Source organism: Nannobrachium achirus (genome assembly GCF_963921795.1).
Source record: "Nannobrachium achirus genome assembly, chromosome: 7".
NCBI classification, from domain to species: Eukaryota; Metazoa; Chordata; class Actinopteri; order Myctophiformes; family Myctophidae; genus Nannobrachium; species Nannobrachium achirus.
Window position 1 is genome coordinate 57,312,048 of NC_137816.1, and position 15,102 is coordinate 57,327,149.

A 15,102-nucleotide genomic window follows, 5' to 3' on the forward strand; every position below is an offset into this window, starting at 1 on the left:
ATTGCGACCGAAGGTCGCATATACTCTGAAGAACCGTGTCGCTTGAGTGTCCTTCCGTAACCTCTGTGATGTCAGTGTGATGTCAGCGAGTTGTGACATCACTTCCTGTACGGGGCTGCTACACAAAATGTGGATAACACTATATATGGAGATAGTCCAGTCCATCATGTCATATGGGACTACCGTCATAGACAGTAGCCAAAAGAGAAGGCTACACAAGACTAAGAAAGACAAAAAAAGGAGGAGGAGGATAAAGATACCAAAAGGAGAGAGAAGAAAGGGTGGATGAGGTACAATGTGTCTCAGAAAAGAAAAGGAGGTGGCAACGGGGGCGGCTAGATAAAGTTATTAGGCCTGGATCCGACTTTAAGTCGACGTACAGGATTCCAGAAGTGTAGCGCTTATTCGCTCTTGTATCAAACTGGTACTCGAAACGTTCTTAGAATTTAATATATATTTTCTAAAGTAAATATGGGGGCGGCTGTGAAAAAAAGAGAAGAATAAAAAAGAAAAAAAGGAGGAGGAGGATAAAGATACCAAAAGGAGAGAGAAGAAAGGGTGGATGAGGTACAATGTGCGGTATCCTCCTTGTCAAGCTCGACGTAGGTCATTTGGACCTATACATTGAGAAATGGAGCGAACCTGTTTGGCCTAAACATGGAGATGTGGTACAGAATGACTCATATATGGGCATAAAAAGTATGTCATGTGACATCACTTCCTGTACAGACAGTCAGACAGACAGCCATTGACTCCGGCCTAACAATGGCTACTGTCTATGACGGTAGTCCCATATGACATGATGGACTGGACTATCTCCATATATAGTGTTCTCCACATCTCCATGTTTAGGCCCTATCGCTCACACCCTAGGTGGGGTTGGCGATAGGGCCTTTCTGTGTGGAGTTTGCATGTTCTCCCCGTGTCTCCTAGGGTTGATACCCTCACAAAAACACGAACAAACTCCCCCCAGAATGATAACAACTAGAATCGTCAGAGAAACGCTGTGGTTGGCTAGATAGTCAAGAATTGGCGTGAGGTCGCATGTCACCCTGAGGTCGCATTCCACCCTCAGGTGTCTTCCTAGTACAGTAGTTCATGTGGTCTCTCTCCAGTGTGGATCCTGAAACAGTCTGAAACTCTCACAGTGTAATCTGCCCAACAACAGCTGACCAGTACAGTAAGTAGTCATACAGTCGGGCTATAAAGACAATTCATTTGATTGGCTTATAATTGCGCATCCCCACAATGACATCATAAAAATATTAACTTGTTTTTTAAGATGATTCTTAAAGTGACAGTAACCCTTTAGGTGACAGGCCACCTTTAACTTGGTATTTGAGGACAGGGGAATCAAAGCCGTTATCATCATCAGGTGCACACATAGACATCAAAAGGGGCTTGAGCCCCTTCCCTTTTGTCTGTAAAAAAAGTGCCCTCTCCAGACCACGAATGCAGTTTTTACTATGGTGAAAGCAATGTAAAATGCCCCTCTTTCTATGCTAAACACAAAGGCAGCATTCAGGAGAATTGCCTTTTTCTGAAACTCTCCTGAACTTGAACACAACATTTTACGTTGAACAAATGTGTCCTCTCTGTTGAAATCCATGTCTCCAATAGCTAAAGAGTGAGCCTTGAAGATAGCGGATTACAAGCTCTCAACGCACGTTGTGCACTTGTAGACCGGCGTCAGTTTTTGACCGAAAGTTCCTTTTAGGGAATTTCAGCTCCTGCCTCCCTAACATTCTGATGTCCCTGATCATCATTATCACTGGTCATTTGAGGAGGCTTATGCTTCAATTCAAAAAGCACTTCAAGCTTAAGGATCAGCTCATTGAGGCACATTATATGAAACATAGAAAGAAGAGAGGTCCGCAGTCTCAGATACAACGTTGTACCCATCTTAAAATAAAATTGTCGCTGGAGCAGCAGAACAGTGTGCGGACCTCTCTTCTTTCTATGGTGCGTATTTTTGGTTCGGCACCTGTACTTTTTTGGAGATGTGCGTGCACCTGAAACACCTGTGAAGTTCTGGATGAGCTTGATTGAACATATCTCCCAGAGCTTACAGTAAAACAAAAACGCCTTCCTTTGACCTTTTGTAACTACATATCACTCCGAGAGTGGTATTTCCACACTGGCCTACCGTAATGTACAGGGCAGGGTAGGGGGAACACTGTGTGTGTGTGTGTGTGTGTGTGTGTTTGCGTGTGTGCGTGCGTGCGTGTGTAGCCTTTACTCCCTCCTGTTGTGACTGACTGACAGTGTGACCGAGTTCTTTTTTGTCTTGTCCTATGTCGTTCCCTTTCATCTGACAGCGCCCGGGCCAGTGTAATAATCTCAAGAAATGTAAGTATTTGTGAAGCATGGCCAATGTGACCCTGGGCGTACAACAAACTTTGAGCGCTTTGTTCCAAGATGTAGGCCAGATGTAGGCCACGCTTCAGAGCCCGGACAAAGCCAGATGTTGGAGCTTAGCTCCCTCCAGGAGCACCTCTCAAAAAAGAAGAGGAAGAAGAAATACACATGAAACACATATTTATCAGATCTATCAATGTTACTTCAATGTAACATACTTTAAGGTTAGCAATACGGCATCAGACCCTTTATCAGATCTTATTATCCTCTCTGTCGGTGGAAACCTCATATTATGTCCAAAACTATTTCCAGGATTCAAATTCGAAAACAGCAAAAGTAGCAGATCGACGAGCTCGAATGTGGATCTGCTACTCTTGATTTTCTTTGTGTGATGCTGCTGTAGTATGAGGTACGAAGTAGGGGGCATTCATTTGCGGGGGGAAATAAAACGCAAAAGTTTAAATAATTATGGAGACCAGATGGGTTTCTTCCCCATAGCAGCGATTTATTCCAATTGTGTTACAGATGTCCTGCTTTGTGAACAAACCTGATGTGGGCTTTTCTTTCTCCCCGGAGTACAGAATGCCACGGTTCAGCAGAAAATATGTAAATAAAGTATGCAAATGTTCTTTTTAGGACCCGGCCAAGTCCCTGCTGTGTCATCCATCCTACAACTCCTGCAAACATCTGTTCTCTCACATACACAGTCTGACCATTTTTGGACCTCGAAATGATAATATAAGGTGTGTGGACTTTTCTTTTTTTCTCATTTTAGTAGAATTCAAGGTCTGGTATTCAAAATTTACTTGAGTACAAGTACAATAGTATTGGCATCAACATATATTTAAATAACTAAAAGTGAAAGTATTTGTCATGCAGAATGTCCCATGTCACAGGTTTTCAAATGTATAAAATCTATAAAAACATTTTCATATTTTGAAAATAGCCAAAGTTCAGACCAGCACAATGGGAGCAACTAGGGGTTCAGAGTCTTGCTCAATGACTCTTCGACACTAACTCTGGGGGAGCCCGGGATCAAACTGGGAACCGTTCGGGAACCCTCCATGTTCTTAAGACGGCAACTCTACCCCTGAGCTACTTCCGCCCCCATGTATGTTTTGTAATAATAATCAAACCTACAAAGTAGCTTTGGTCACTAAATATGTTTTCAAATAATAGGGTGGAGTAAAAGTGTATGCCTCTGAGATGGAGTGGAGTAGAAGTAGGTCTATTATTGAAATTTGGAAATTCAGTATCACAATACTGATAAAAGAAAAACATACAGTACCTCAAAATTGCAATTAAGTACAGTATTTGAGTTATTTTCCACCACTGGGCCACCATGTGACCCTGGGCGTACAACAAACTTTGAGCGCTTTGTGCCAAGATGTAGGACACGCTTGGCGTCCCTGGTCAAAGCCATATGTTGGAGCTTAGCTCCTTTCAGGAGCACCGCTAAAAAAAATTAGACGTTCATGTGTCATTTTCCTGACGGCATGGTTTCGAGAGGATTTGTGGCCATTATCATCAACTTTTCTTGACTGGTTTCACCCTGATGGGGATGTGGACTTGGCCTTGACCCACGGCACCACAGAGTATTAAAGTCATTGCACCATTCATGATCCTCTCTTTGTCCTCGAGCCTTGAGTCAGTGTCGGGTCATCCTGTGAGGGACCCACCTTTGGGACATAAAAATCCATGTGGCCTCCATGAAGAGAAGCAGACTAACCTTAAAGCAAAACAAACGTTAACACAATAAGCGAGCAGGACTTGCTTTGCGGTGTCGGCCGACGTTTGGTCATGCTTTTTGGTCCGGTGTGTCAGCGATGTGACTGATCTTAGTGACCTCAGCCCTGAGTCACTTTGTGGCCGCATCACCCAGCGGTCAGCGGGTCATTCCCCTGTGAAGCCCTGGTACCGTACGGTCATATTTAATATGTAGGTGTCCGTCTGACCCACCTCATTCTGTACATTCTGTACCATTAAAGCATCTCCCCGAAAAGCTTCGCTCACAACGAGTTCACCGCTGTTGTTGATACAGCCACATTCTTTCAATGACCCCTAAAACACACACACACACACACACACACACACACACACACACACACACACACACACACACACACACACTCCCCTGTCAACCCCTCCTATACAGCTGAAGTTCAGGGAAGGTTTGTTTTGTGTGAAATTTGGAGGAGGATTTTTATTCTTCACTCCCCATGTCAGATCCTTCACTCATCCACTGCTCCCTCCCTCCCTCCATCCTGAGATAAACCTGCGGTAGCCCCACCAGTCACCACTCTCCTCCTCCTCCTCCTCCACTCTTCATCTCCTCTTCTCTCCCTCCCTCCCACTTTGTAGATGGAAAACTGTTTTTCACATCAGCTGGGATCATTACAGAGCTCCGAACCTGAGCCCGCTCTGCTCACAGACACACACACACACACATTCCTCTGACTCTCTCATACGCACGCCTTAGTACAAACCACTGCCTGTGATTTGGACTGCCATCTCCAAAAGAATCGGTATGTACTCTTTTTCCTGTCTTTGTGAAGAAAAAAAAAAAGAATGAAATAAAGAGTTTGTCCAGAGGGGAGAATGAAAGAGAAAGCCACCTCATCACAGGAAAAGTTGAAGTTAAAGCTGATTGTCAAGAGTCAAGAGTAAGACTGTAGTAGACGTGCATATATATATATATATATATATATATATATATATATATATATATATATATATATATATATATATATATATATATATATATATAAATAAAACCAATAAACATACTGTAGGGTTTATATAATAGCCCCCTTTAGGTTAACTCTGGAAAATATAACAGTTACCAAGTTACAGGCTTTCCTTAATTATTGCTCGTGTTGATGATGTGTTCAGTCCACTGTGTCACCAGCCAGCCGCAACGTTTTGTTTTAGTTACTCTCCGATATGGCATTGGACTACAGTATGTGTGAATTCTACTGTACACGGTGTAGGGGAGTATGAATAGGAGCATCACTGCCAAGTTGCATGCTTCTTTTTTGTTGTGCAGTTTGTGGTTTCCTGCATGGGAGAGTCAGTCAGCCAGCTTTAAAGGCAAGGGTGTAAAGTAACTAAGTATTCAAGTAAAATTAAGTGTATTTTGACTTTACTGGATTTACTGGATTTCCAATTGACTTGTACGCCACTACATCACAGCAACAAATATTGTACTTGTACTCCACTACAATAATTTGAAAACTTTAGTTACTAGATTTTGATTATTCTATTTGCTATTCTTATTTTCAAATGGCCGAAATGTAGGGCTAAACTGGTTAGTTGAACCGGTTGAAAGTGCGGTGTGAGCATGCCCTTAGTGCACAGATTTCTGCAAAGAAACGCTCCATTCCACTGAAATGCATTGGCAGAATCCTCCCTCATAGGTAGAATAAAAATGCAGCGTGACCGTGCCCTAACGGAGTATGTCTACATTGCAGTAGTGATACTTTCACACAAGTAAGGTATGTTGAGCACCTGGTTCTCTTTTCTCTTCATGTTTGTTTATTTGTTTTACCATAAAAGGTAAAATGGCATCACTGGCACGTTGCATGACTCAAGTTGAAGGACGTCTCGAATGTCCACAGATGATGGACATGTTGTGACATCTGCCAAGGTTTAAGGTATGTCCTCTTCTTCCCTGTTGACGTTTGATACCTCTAACACTTGGATTGATTGAATACGTTATTGTCAGAAATGTAACAGCACGAGGTGCAGTCGGACACAAAAAAGTTTCCATTGTCGTCCTTCACCAACATAGCATAAAAATAACACAATTATACATGTCATCAACAGATATAAAACACACTACGTACACATGAGAAAAAGACAATGTCTGCAGTGAATGTCACCTCCTTCCACAATGTTGATTTAAAGTGTGGAAAAGTAACAATGATTGTCATCAAGCTGCATACCTCTCGTGTGTTAGCTTTTTAATTTGGCATTCCGAGTGGAACTGATGTGTGCCAGACTGCTGCTGCCGCCTGCTGCAAAAAAGCTTTGGTTTTTCAACCATTTCCTGAGTATAACCTGATGTCAGTGGTGGAAAGTGACTAAGTACATTTGGTAAGCCTTACTCAAGTACTGTACTTAAGTACACTTTTGAGGCACGTGTTACTTTACTGGATTATATACCATTTCAGTCAGTCAGCTAGCCAGCCAGCCAGCCAGCCAGCCAGCTGCAGATGAGTGCTATGTAAACGTCCCTCATATTTGATTAGGAGTGTATCCTCATTACTTGCCAATACACATGCCTGCATGTTGCAGTTATGTTGCCCTCCTCTCTTTTGTGATCAGTTTTATCCTTTATTGACATTCAGCATGCAAAACATACATTAACATAACATTTTCAGTGTCCACAAGGGGAAAAATGTGTTGTTATCATATACGGTATCTGTTACGAATGGTCTGAGGCCATCTAATGACGCCTATGTACTTGATACAATGTACCGAGTCACTCTCTTCTGCTGTGTACACATGCTTGATGATGATAATCTAACTTTATTTCAGACACAATAGGTTCGTATATAAAACAAATGAAATATAAAACAGACAATAAGAGATAGCCTGAGTGAGTACCAGATTGTTTTCACTCCATACAGCCCAGATCAATTAAAAAACATATAAACTTTGCCTCCAGTGTCTCCAGAAGGCATGAGGAATACTTTGTATAACTCTGTGTGATCGCTGTTAAGGCCATAATTAAAACATTCTCTGACTTTATCAGTCTACACATAAATCTAAACATAAAATGTAGCATGAAAGGTGGGTACATAACAGGTCACAAACATTTCACTTGCACTAGTCCATGGTCACTGATTTGTCCCAGTGTATAAGATACCAGAAAAGAACAACTCATTTACATAGTAAAACATCACGATCCGCTCAATCTTGTTCTGTTTCAACGGTGCATAGTGATCACACACACAAAGGATGAAATCCTGAGATCAAGATCATAACAAATGGTTAGAAAAGGGGAAGAAATTAAAGGGAGAAAAAGAGGCCAAATCACACACAAAAACAGCCATCCCACTTAGAATCCCTGCCACAGCCCCTGCCTGGGATCCTGGCCCACCACCTGACAGGCAATCATTCTAAAAGGCATTTAAGGTTAACAGAGACTGAATTCCACTTCTCTATCATTGACTCCTTCACCCCCATGTGCAGGCACATGCACACATAGACATCGAAGGGGGCTTGAGCCCTGCCCTTTTTACCTGTCTGTAAAAAGTGCCCTCTCCAGACCATGAATGCAGTTTTTACTATGGTGAAAGAAATGCAAACGCCCCCTTTCCATGCCATACCTGAAGGCAGCATTCAATAGAATTTCCTTGTCCAAACTCTCCTGAACTTGAATGCAGCATCTTATGTTGAAAGAATTGCCCTCTCTTGATTATGCGGTGTGGTATCATGTACCGAAAATAGCCGACCTCCAAGCTCACAACGTGTCTCGCTGCAACGTGTTGTGAGCTTGGAGGTCTGCTATTTCCACCAAAAGGCCCTTTTAGAAATGTCAGACCCTGCCTCTCTAACATCCTCTGCACGTCCCTGCCCATGTGTAGGGGAATGTGTGGGTGTGGGTGTGAGAACATTTCTGACATGGCACATCATGGCCTGAAGCACCATTAAAGCTCCTTCTTGTGCAAGAAGGCCTTCAGTTACATTGTAGCGGAAGAATTGTGGCTGTAGAGAATTTTTGCCATTTTGTTTTGGGCACATTTTGTTTTGTTTCAATCGTTTCATTGAGGAGAATGTACTGTAAACGGACAAGCAAACAACATAATTCCTTTTCCTTTACTTGTAACTAAAGTTTTCAAATAATTGTAGTGGAGAAAAGTACAATATTTGCCTCTGAGATGTAGTGGAGTAGTAAGTAAAATGATTGAAAATCGGAATGAATTAAGTAAAAACACCTATCGCTTTTACAGTTTCAGTTTATTTTAATTAATAGTACAAAATCACCCCGAGGGGTCTCTGTACACTTCACAACAGGGCAAAACAAGACAGTTTTCAAAGAAAATAAAAACAGTCAAATAGTATAGTCAACAACACAAGAAAGCAAAAACAACAAAATACAAGACAAAATTATCATATAGAAGTAAAACGACACGTTAGAACACAATGTTAATGACCACGGGGCAGTAGGATTTGGTCATAACAGTGGTAATGAACTAGGGCAGTGTTTCTCAATCTTTTTTGGCTAGAGTACCCCCTTTCGCAGATTTTTGAATCCAAGTTCCCCCTTTACCCGACAACAACAGTTTTCCAACTGCAATTAAAACCATAACTAGCGGTATATAACAGTATAACCCCCCTTTTCAAGAATCTAACATCACAAAAAATAAAAAATAAAGGAAGTGAGAGTTTCAACACTGTGGCCATAACATCTTAGTCGTGAGTTAGACATGACAAACAAAACACAACAAGCAAAAATAAGCAACTAGGGCTTGTGAAATGTGAAAGAATTGTGGTGTTTCTCTGGGGGAGAGTTTCGCAAAATACCCACAATATCTCAGAATAGGGAAGAACAGAGAAACACAGCCCACAAGTTCAGATTCAAGTGCAGATAAACAGCTACTTTCATCACTTTTGTCTTGTCAACGGTTAAGAATCAAGACACAATTGCAGATAAACCATTTCTTTCACAATTTTTGTCTCACAAACATTCAGCTATCAGACACATTAACATTTACACCCTTCCTGTCAATTCGTCTGCAGTTTTGTAAGCTGAGCCTTTCTTCTAACTTGAATCTCACACCTGCCTTAAATACAATTTGTACTTTGCTTAATTTGACACTGACTACTGACAAACTACAATTAGTCCCATTTAAGCTAACTGTTCTGTCATGCTGATCTCACTCTGCTCATTGATACTTTTAGTAACATGTGAGTACTTTTTCCACCACTGATTTCACACGTGTTACCGTGTTCACTTTCAACATCACGGCAAATGAAACGGCAGCTTTTAATCTATGCAAAAGGATAACAACTTTTAACAGCGAAGCGCCCGTGAAATTCTAGTAACAGTATATTCAAACAACATTCAAACACATTTGAAACACAGTTGCCTGGTAGCCTTATATGTAATTTGGGTTGGCAACTATCAGGCTCACAAGTTTCTCCAAGTGTCATCATTAAACATAATAGTAAAAGTTTTTTCTCAATTCAATTGTAGTTATTTAACTATGAATAATAGTATCATGGTTTATACTTCTATTTTTCTTTTTGGGGGCCATTATCTTGAGTACCCCCTGCAGTACCTCCGCGTACCCCTAGGGGTACACGTACCCCCATTTGAGAAACACTGAACTAGGGCAAACCATAGTGCAGGCAAAAAAGGTGGGTCTTTTTTTTTTAAGATTTGTTTTTTTTGGGCTTTTTATGCCTTTATTGATAGGACAGTAGACTGACAGGAAATGGGGAGAGAGATGGGGAATGACATGCGGCAAAGGTCGTCCGGATCGGGAATCGAACCGGCGACGCCAGCAGGCATCATAGCCTAATATGTGGTATGCGCCTTGACCACCAGGCGCCCCGTAAAGGTGGGTCTTTAGCTTGGATTTAAAAATGTCAAGGGAGTCAGCATCCCTGACAGCTTGAGGGAGAGCATTTAACACAGTTTGTTGCGGTCAAAAGTGATTCCTTTTTTCATGAAGGTATTATTAGTTGACATTAAATACATACATCGCCATGCCTTGGTTTGTCGCAAACGAGTCCCCTGTAGTCTATGAATAGCATAAAGAAAAAGCGGTGTTTTCAGCACATGTTGCGTTGTGTACAAATAGCATGCTTGCTGCGTTCCAGGACAGACAGCGTGGATTCAGTGGTGTAGTAGCGCCATGCTCTCCTGCTCTTCCAGTTCTCCATCATTGTATTCAGCCTCAAACATATGTCCCGCACCACAGGCAAGTGCACACATAGACATCAAAGGGGGCTTAAGCCCCTGCCCTTTTACCCGTCTGTAAAAAAGTGCCCTCTCCAGACCATGAATGCAGTTTTCACTCTGGTGAAAGAAATGCAAACGCCCTCTTTTCATGCCACACCCGAAGGCAACATTCAAGAGAATTGCCTTGTCCAAACCTTGTCCTGAACTTGAACGCAGCATCTTATGTTGAAAGAATTGCCCTATCTGTGTAGAAATCCATGCTGTATTCACTTGAATATGCTTAGTTTAGTGTGATATCAAGTACTGACAATAGCCGACCTCCAAGCTCACAACGAGTCACACTGTGACACGTTGTGAGCTTGGAGGTCTGCTATTTTCAAAAACTTCACCAAAAGGCCCTTTTAGAAATTTCAGCACCTGCCTCTAACATTCTCTGCACGTCCCTGTCCCGCAACATCATATTCAAAGGCGTCTGCATCATCTGAAGATTCAGCCATTATTTCTGAATAATCAACCAATGCAAAGAATATAATAAACCGCAACACCAACCTTGAATCTGCGTTGTCGGTTTAGACTCAGGAGGAGTGGAACGCAGCATGCTATTTGTACACAACGCAACATTTGCTGAAAAGACTGCTTCTTCTTTATTCTATTCATAGACTACAGGGACTTGTAGTAATTGTAGTGGAGTAAAAGTACAATTTATGCCTCTGAGATGTAGTGGAGTAGTTAGTAAAATTAATGAAAATTGGAATTAATCCAAAAGTAGGTCGGGAGTGGCTTATTGTCGTTATCAGCCGGTAACACGCGGGAGTCTGTCCCCGTTACAATGCGCTAGACCCCTGGGAGATGGACTGCTGAGGTGGAGCGCCACACCTACCATCAGCTCCCAGTACTTGCCGCACAACTTGCCAAGCCGTGCTACTCATACGCTGAGTTGGCGGTGCCCGGAATCGAACCCATGACCTTGCGGTACAAAGGCGAGAGCTCTACCGACTGAGCTACTCAGTAAAAACACCTCAAAAGTGTACTTAAGTACATGTACGAGTAAACATACTTACTACTTAGTTACTTTACACCACTGGTTGTGTGACGTTATACAAAGTTGTTGAATGAATGCAAGTTGGCAAAAACATATTCTACATCTGTTGCTAACCATCTTATATTCTATTCATCTCTCTCTTCTGGTGAGACATTTCTCAGAACTGTACAGTATGTGACCGATCCATGGCTGTGTGGTTTTTGTAGAGTTGCCTGGGAAAGGGATGCGGTTTTAGTCAGATTTATTTTCGTGACAGAACATGAGTTCATCCCGGACACACCAGGTGTCATCGCTTAGGAAACACTTCAGTCCTGAAGACGTCCCTTCAAGCCCTGTAACTGGAAGGCTTGCCCCAAAACACACTCGCCACCATTGTTTTCTCTGCCCACTCGCCACTCAGCGGTTCTTCTGTTCTTTTATCTGTTTTAGATAGTTTAAGGTTTAGGAATAAGGTTAGGTTTAGGCATGGTTTTACTGAGGTTACGTTTAGGAATAAGGTTAGGTTTAGGCATGGTTTTACTGAGGTTACGTTTAGGAATAAGGTTAGGTTTAGACATAGTTTTACTGAGGTTACGTTTAGGAATAAGGTTAGGTTTAGGCATAGTTTTACTGAGGTTACGTTTAGGAATAAGGTTAGATTTAGGCATGGTTTTACTGAGGTTACGTTTAGGAATAAGGTTAGGTTTAGGCATGGTTTTACTGAGGTTACGTTTAGGAATAAGGTTAGGTTTAGGCATAGTTTTACTGAGTTTACGTTTAGGAATAAGGTTAGGTTTAGGCATGGTTTTACTGAGGTTACGTTTAGGAATAAGGTTAGGTTTAGGCATGGTTTTACTGAGGTTACATTTAGGAATAAGGTTAGGTTTTTTTAAGCATAGTTTTACTGAGGTTACGTTTAGGAATAAGGTTAGGTTTAGACATAGTTTTACTGAGGTTACGTTTAGGAATAAGGTTAGGTTTAGACATAGTTTTACTGAGGTTACGTTTAGGAATAAGGTTAGGTTTAGACATAGTTTTACTGAGGTTACGTTTAGGAATAAGGTTAGGTTTAGGCATAGTTTTACTGAGGTTACGTTTAGGAATAAGGTTAGGAATACCTGGTGGCGACCCTTCCGAGGTCGCTGGATTTGACCTGGGACAAGCGTGTTTTGTGTGCTTACTTGCATGTCAATTGTAAATTCTCTCTCTCTCTCTCTCTTTCTCACCTACGTATGCCTACATGTTATCCATTCATCTGTCCCCATACTGTCCATCCCCTCCCCCTCACGTCTTTCACTCCCCTCCTCTTTCTCTCTCCCTTTGCTCTAACGTTCCCCTCCGTCTTTTCCACGTTTCCTTGTCTCCGCAAGCTCCTTTCTTTCTCACTCCTTCTCTCCCCCACGTATGTCATCCATTAAAGCAGGAAAAACACCTCATTATTACAAACCATTCATTAGCCGCTATTTATATAACAGCCATTCGAAAATAACCGATCTACAATGCAGAATGACTACTTTAACTGTTGGTACTATAAGTACATTTCGATGCCGTTAGCTTTGCTCTGTACTTTTACTCAAGTACATTTTGAACACAGGACTTCTAATTGTAACAGAGTATTCCTACATTGCAGTATTGGTACTTTTACTTAAGTAAAACATGTGCTTCTCCCACCACTGGAAATAATCACCAGTAATCACTCAGTGACATATGGACGGTGGATCAGGAGCGGAGCGGTGGATCTGGGAGAACGGAAGTAATTACTCCTGTTCTCCAACTCCCAGTTTGACCGTTACCGAGTTCTTGGCTCTCCGCGCTCCATTAATATGTCACTCTTATTCCTGGAAAGAAACCCTCCACATTCATCCAGCGTGGGATACTTTTCTCCCTTGCAAAGACCAAGAACTGACACTATACTTTCTGTGCGTTAAAAGCATGGATCATGATTATTGTTTTTTGAGCGGTGGTTACACCGTCTCCTATACGTGGCCGTGTGTGTATGCGTGCGTGCGTGTCTGTCTGTCTGTATGTAGCCTGCAGTACCTTTTCTGACCACACATGTTAAGGGAGGGGCGCTGTTGTTCAGGCCAGCTGGCCAGGCACACTCACACTCACATTCACACATACACATACACACACACACGCACGCACGCACGCATGCACGCACGCACACACGCAGCCTCCACCGCTCAGTTCACACGAATGTGATTTTTTTAGGTATGATAGTCTCTTACCTAGAAGAGGGTCTGTGTGTCTCTGTGTCCAGAGATAATCCCACATTTCTATCCAAAAAAAATAAAGGAGGATAAGGAGTCACTCTTTTTTGGTTGACCTGTCAGTAGAGCATTCCACATTCTGATGGCAGTATAACGAGTTTGACCCCATTGTTGTGCCGAAACTGGGTTCAGGGATACTGTATATGACACTTGCTTTGGCAATGTAAACGTATGTCTTCTCATGCCAATAAAGCTGAATTGAATTGAATTGAATTGAATTGGAATTGAATTGAGATCAGTGTGACCAGGCCAGGACAGGTTGCTGTACTCTGTCCTCTACCCTGAGCCATCCCACCCTAGCATCATGAGCAGTGCTTAGGTGAGTTCTGGGTGTGAGGCCTACTGTAGTAGTAACCTGACCAGTTTGTTTTGAGGTATGCAGTTTTGTTTTTAATGTTGAGGGTTGAGGCACGTGCATGGTCTAAATGCCGGAGTCCCCAGTGTGTTCCTACTGACCAAGAGGACATCCTGAATAGAAAACTTGTTCTTTGGTTGACTTTTCTGATTACTTTTGTTTGACTTGAGACGTTGGCCTCCAAGATACAACCCAGGTAGGTCATTTAATGAACTTTCCTTGTGATGACATTGTTGCCCACTTTGACCGTGAAGAGGTAATAGATGTAGGTCAGGGCTACACAACTTAAGATGGCTTAAGAAGCCAGGTGCAGATTCTACCCAGCTCAGAGCTAAGGGCCTCCTCAACCTGCTATCTTTCCTTGGCCGAGACAGGGAGTGTAGAGTCATCTGCGAACAAGAACGGATTGCAGAAACATGCTGATGGTGTGTCGTTTACATAATACACCAAGAACAGTAAAGGCCCTTCATATTACCTTTTACTGTATCTTTCACCCTCTGTATTTGAGTAACAATAAGTCTGTTTGTACTACTACTTCCTGTGCTCATGCTCTATGGATACTTGCCTAGGCTTTGCCTTTTTAATTTGCGCAGAACTTCAGGTCAACTATGGTTGTTTTTAAATGTGCTGTATAAATAAAGTTTGATTGATTGTTTGTTTGGCTTTGTAGAGGACAGACTAGCTGGGAACTTGTTGCTGCTGTCAGTTGAGCCCTTACATTCAGCTCACAGATTAAGTAGAGTTATTGCTACACCAACACAACAGAGATTGATTTATTCTGCATTCAGTAGACTGTAAACACTTTATTGTTTACAGAACGGATGAAGCCTTTCTTTTTCTTTTTTTTTTTTTTACAGCGCATGCATGCCAATAATCACTGTCCATAAACACAGTTTCCTTTCAACTGAACAGTTCTTGTTTGACCTCATAGTTTGTGCCCGGTGACCCCCAGCAGAGAAGATTTAAATAAGATCATAATGCGGCACAAAGTGACGCACTGGGAAGGGAAGCACTACTACTGCCTTAAAACAGTGCTTCTCAACTTGTGGGTCGGGACCCCCAAGGGGGTCGGCAAATTATTTTGAGGGGTCCCCAGATGATTAGCTTAATGTGCAACATTGTTTTCTCACTCAACAGTAAACAAACCAACATAACGTTTAAGTGTATAGAGGGTATGCAC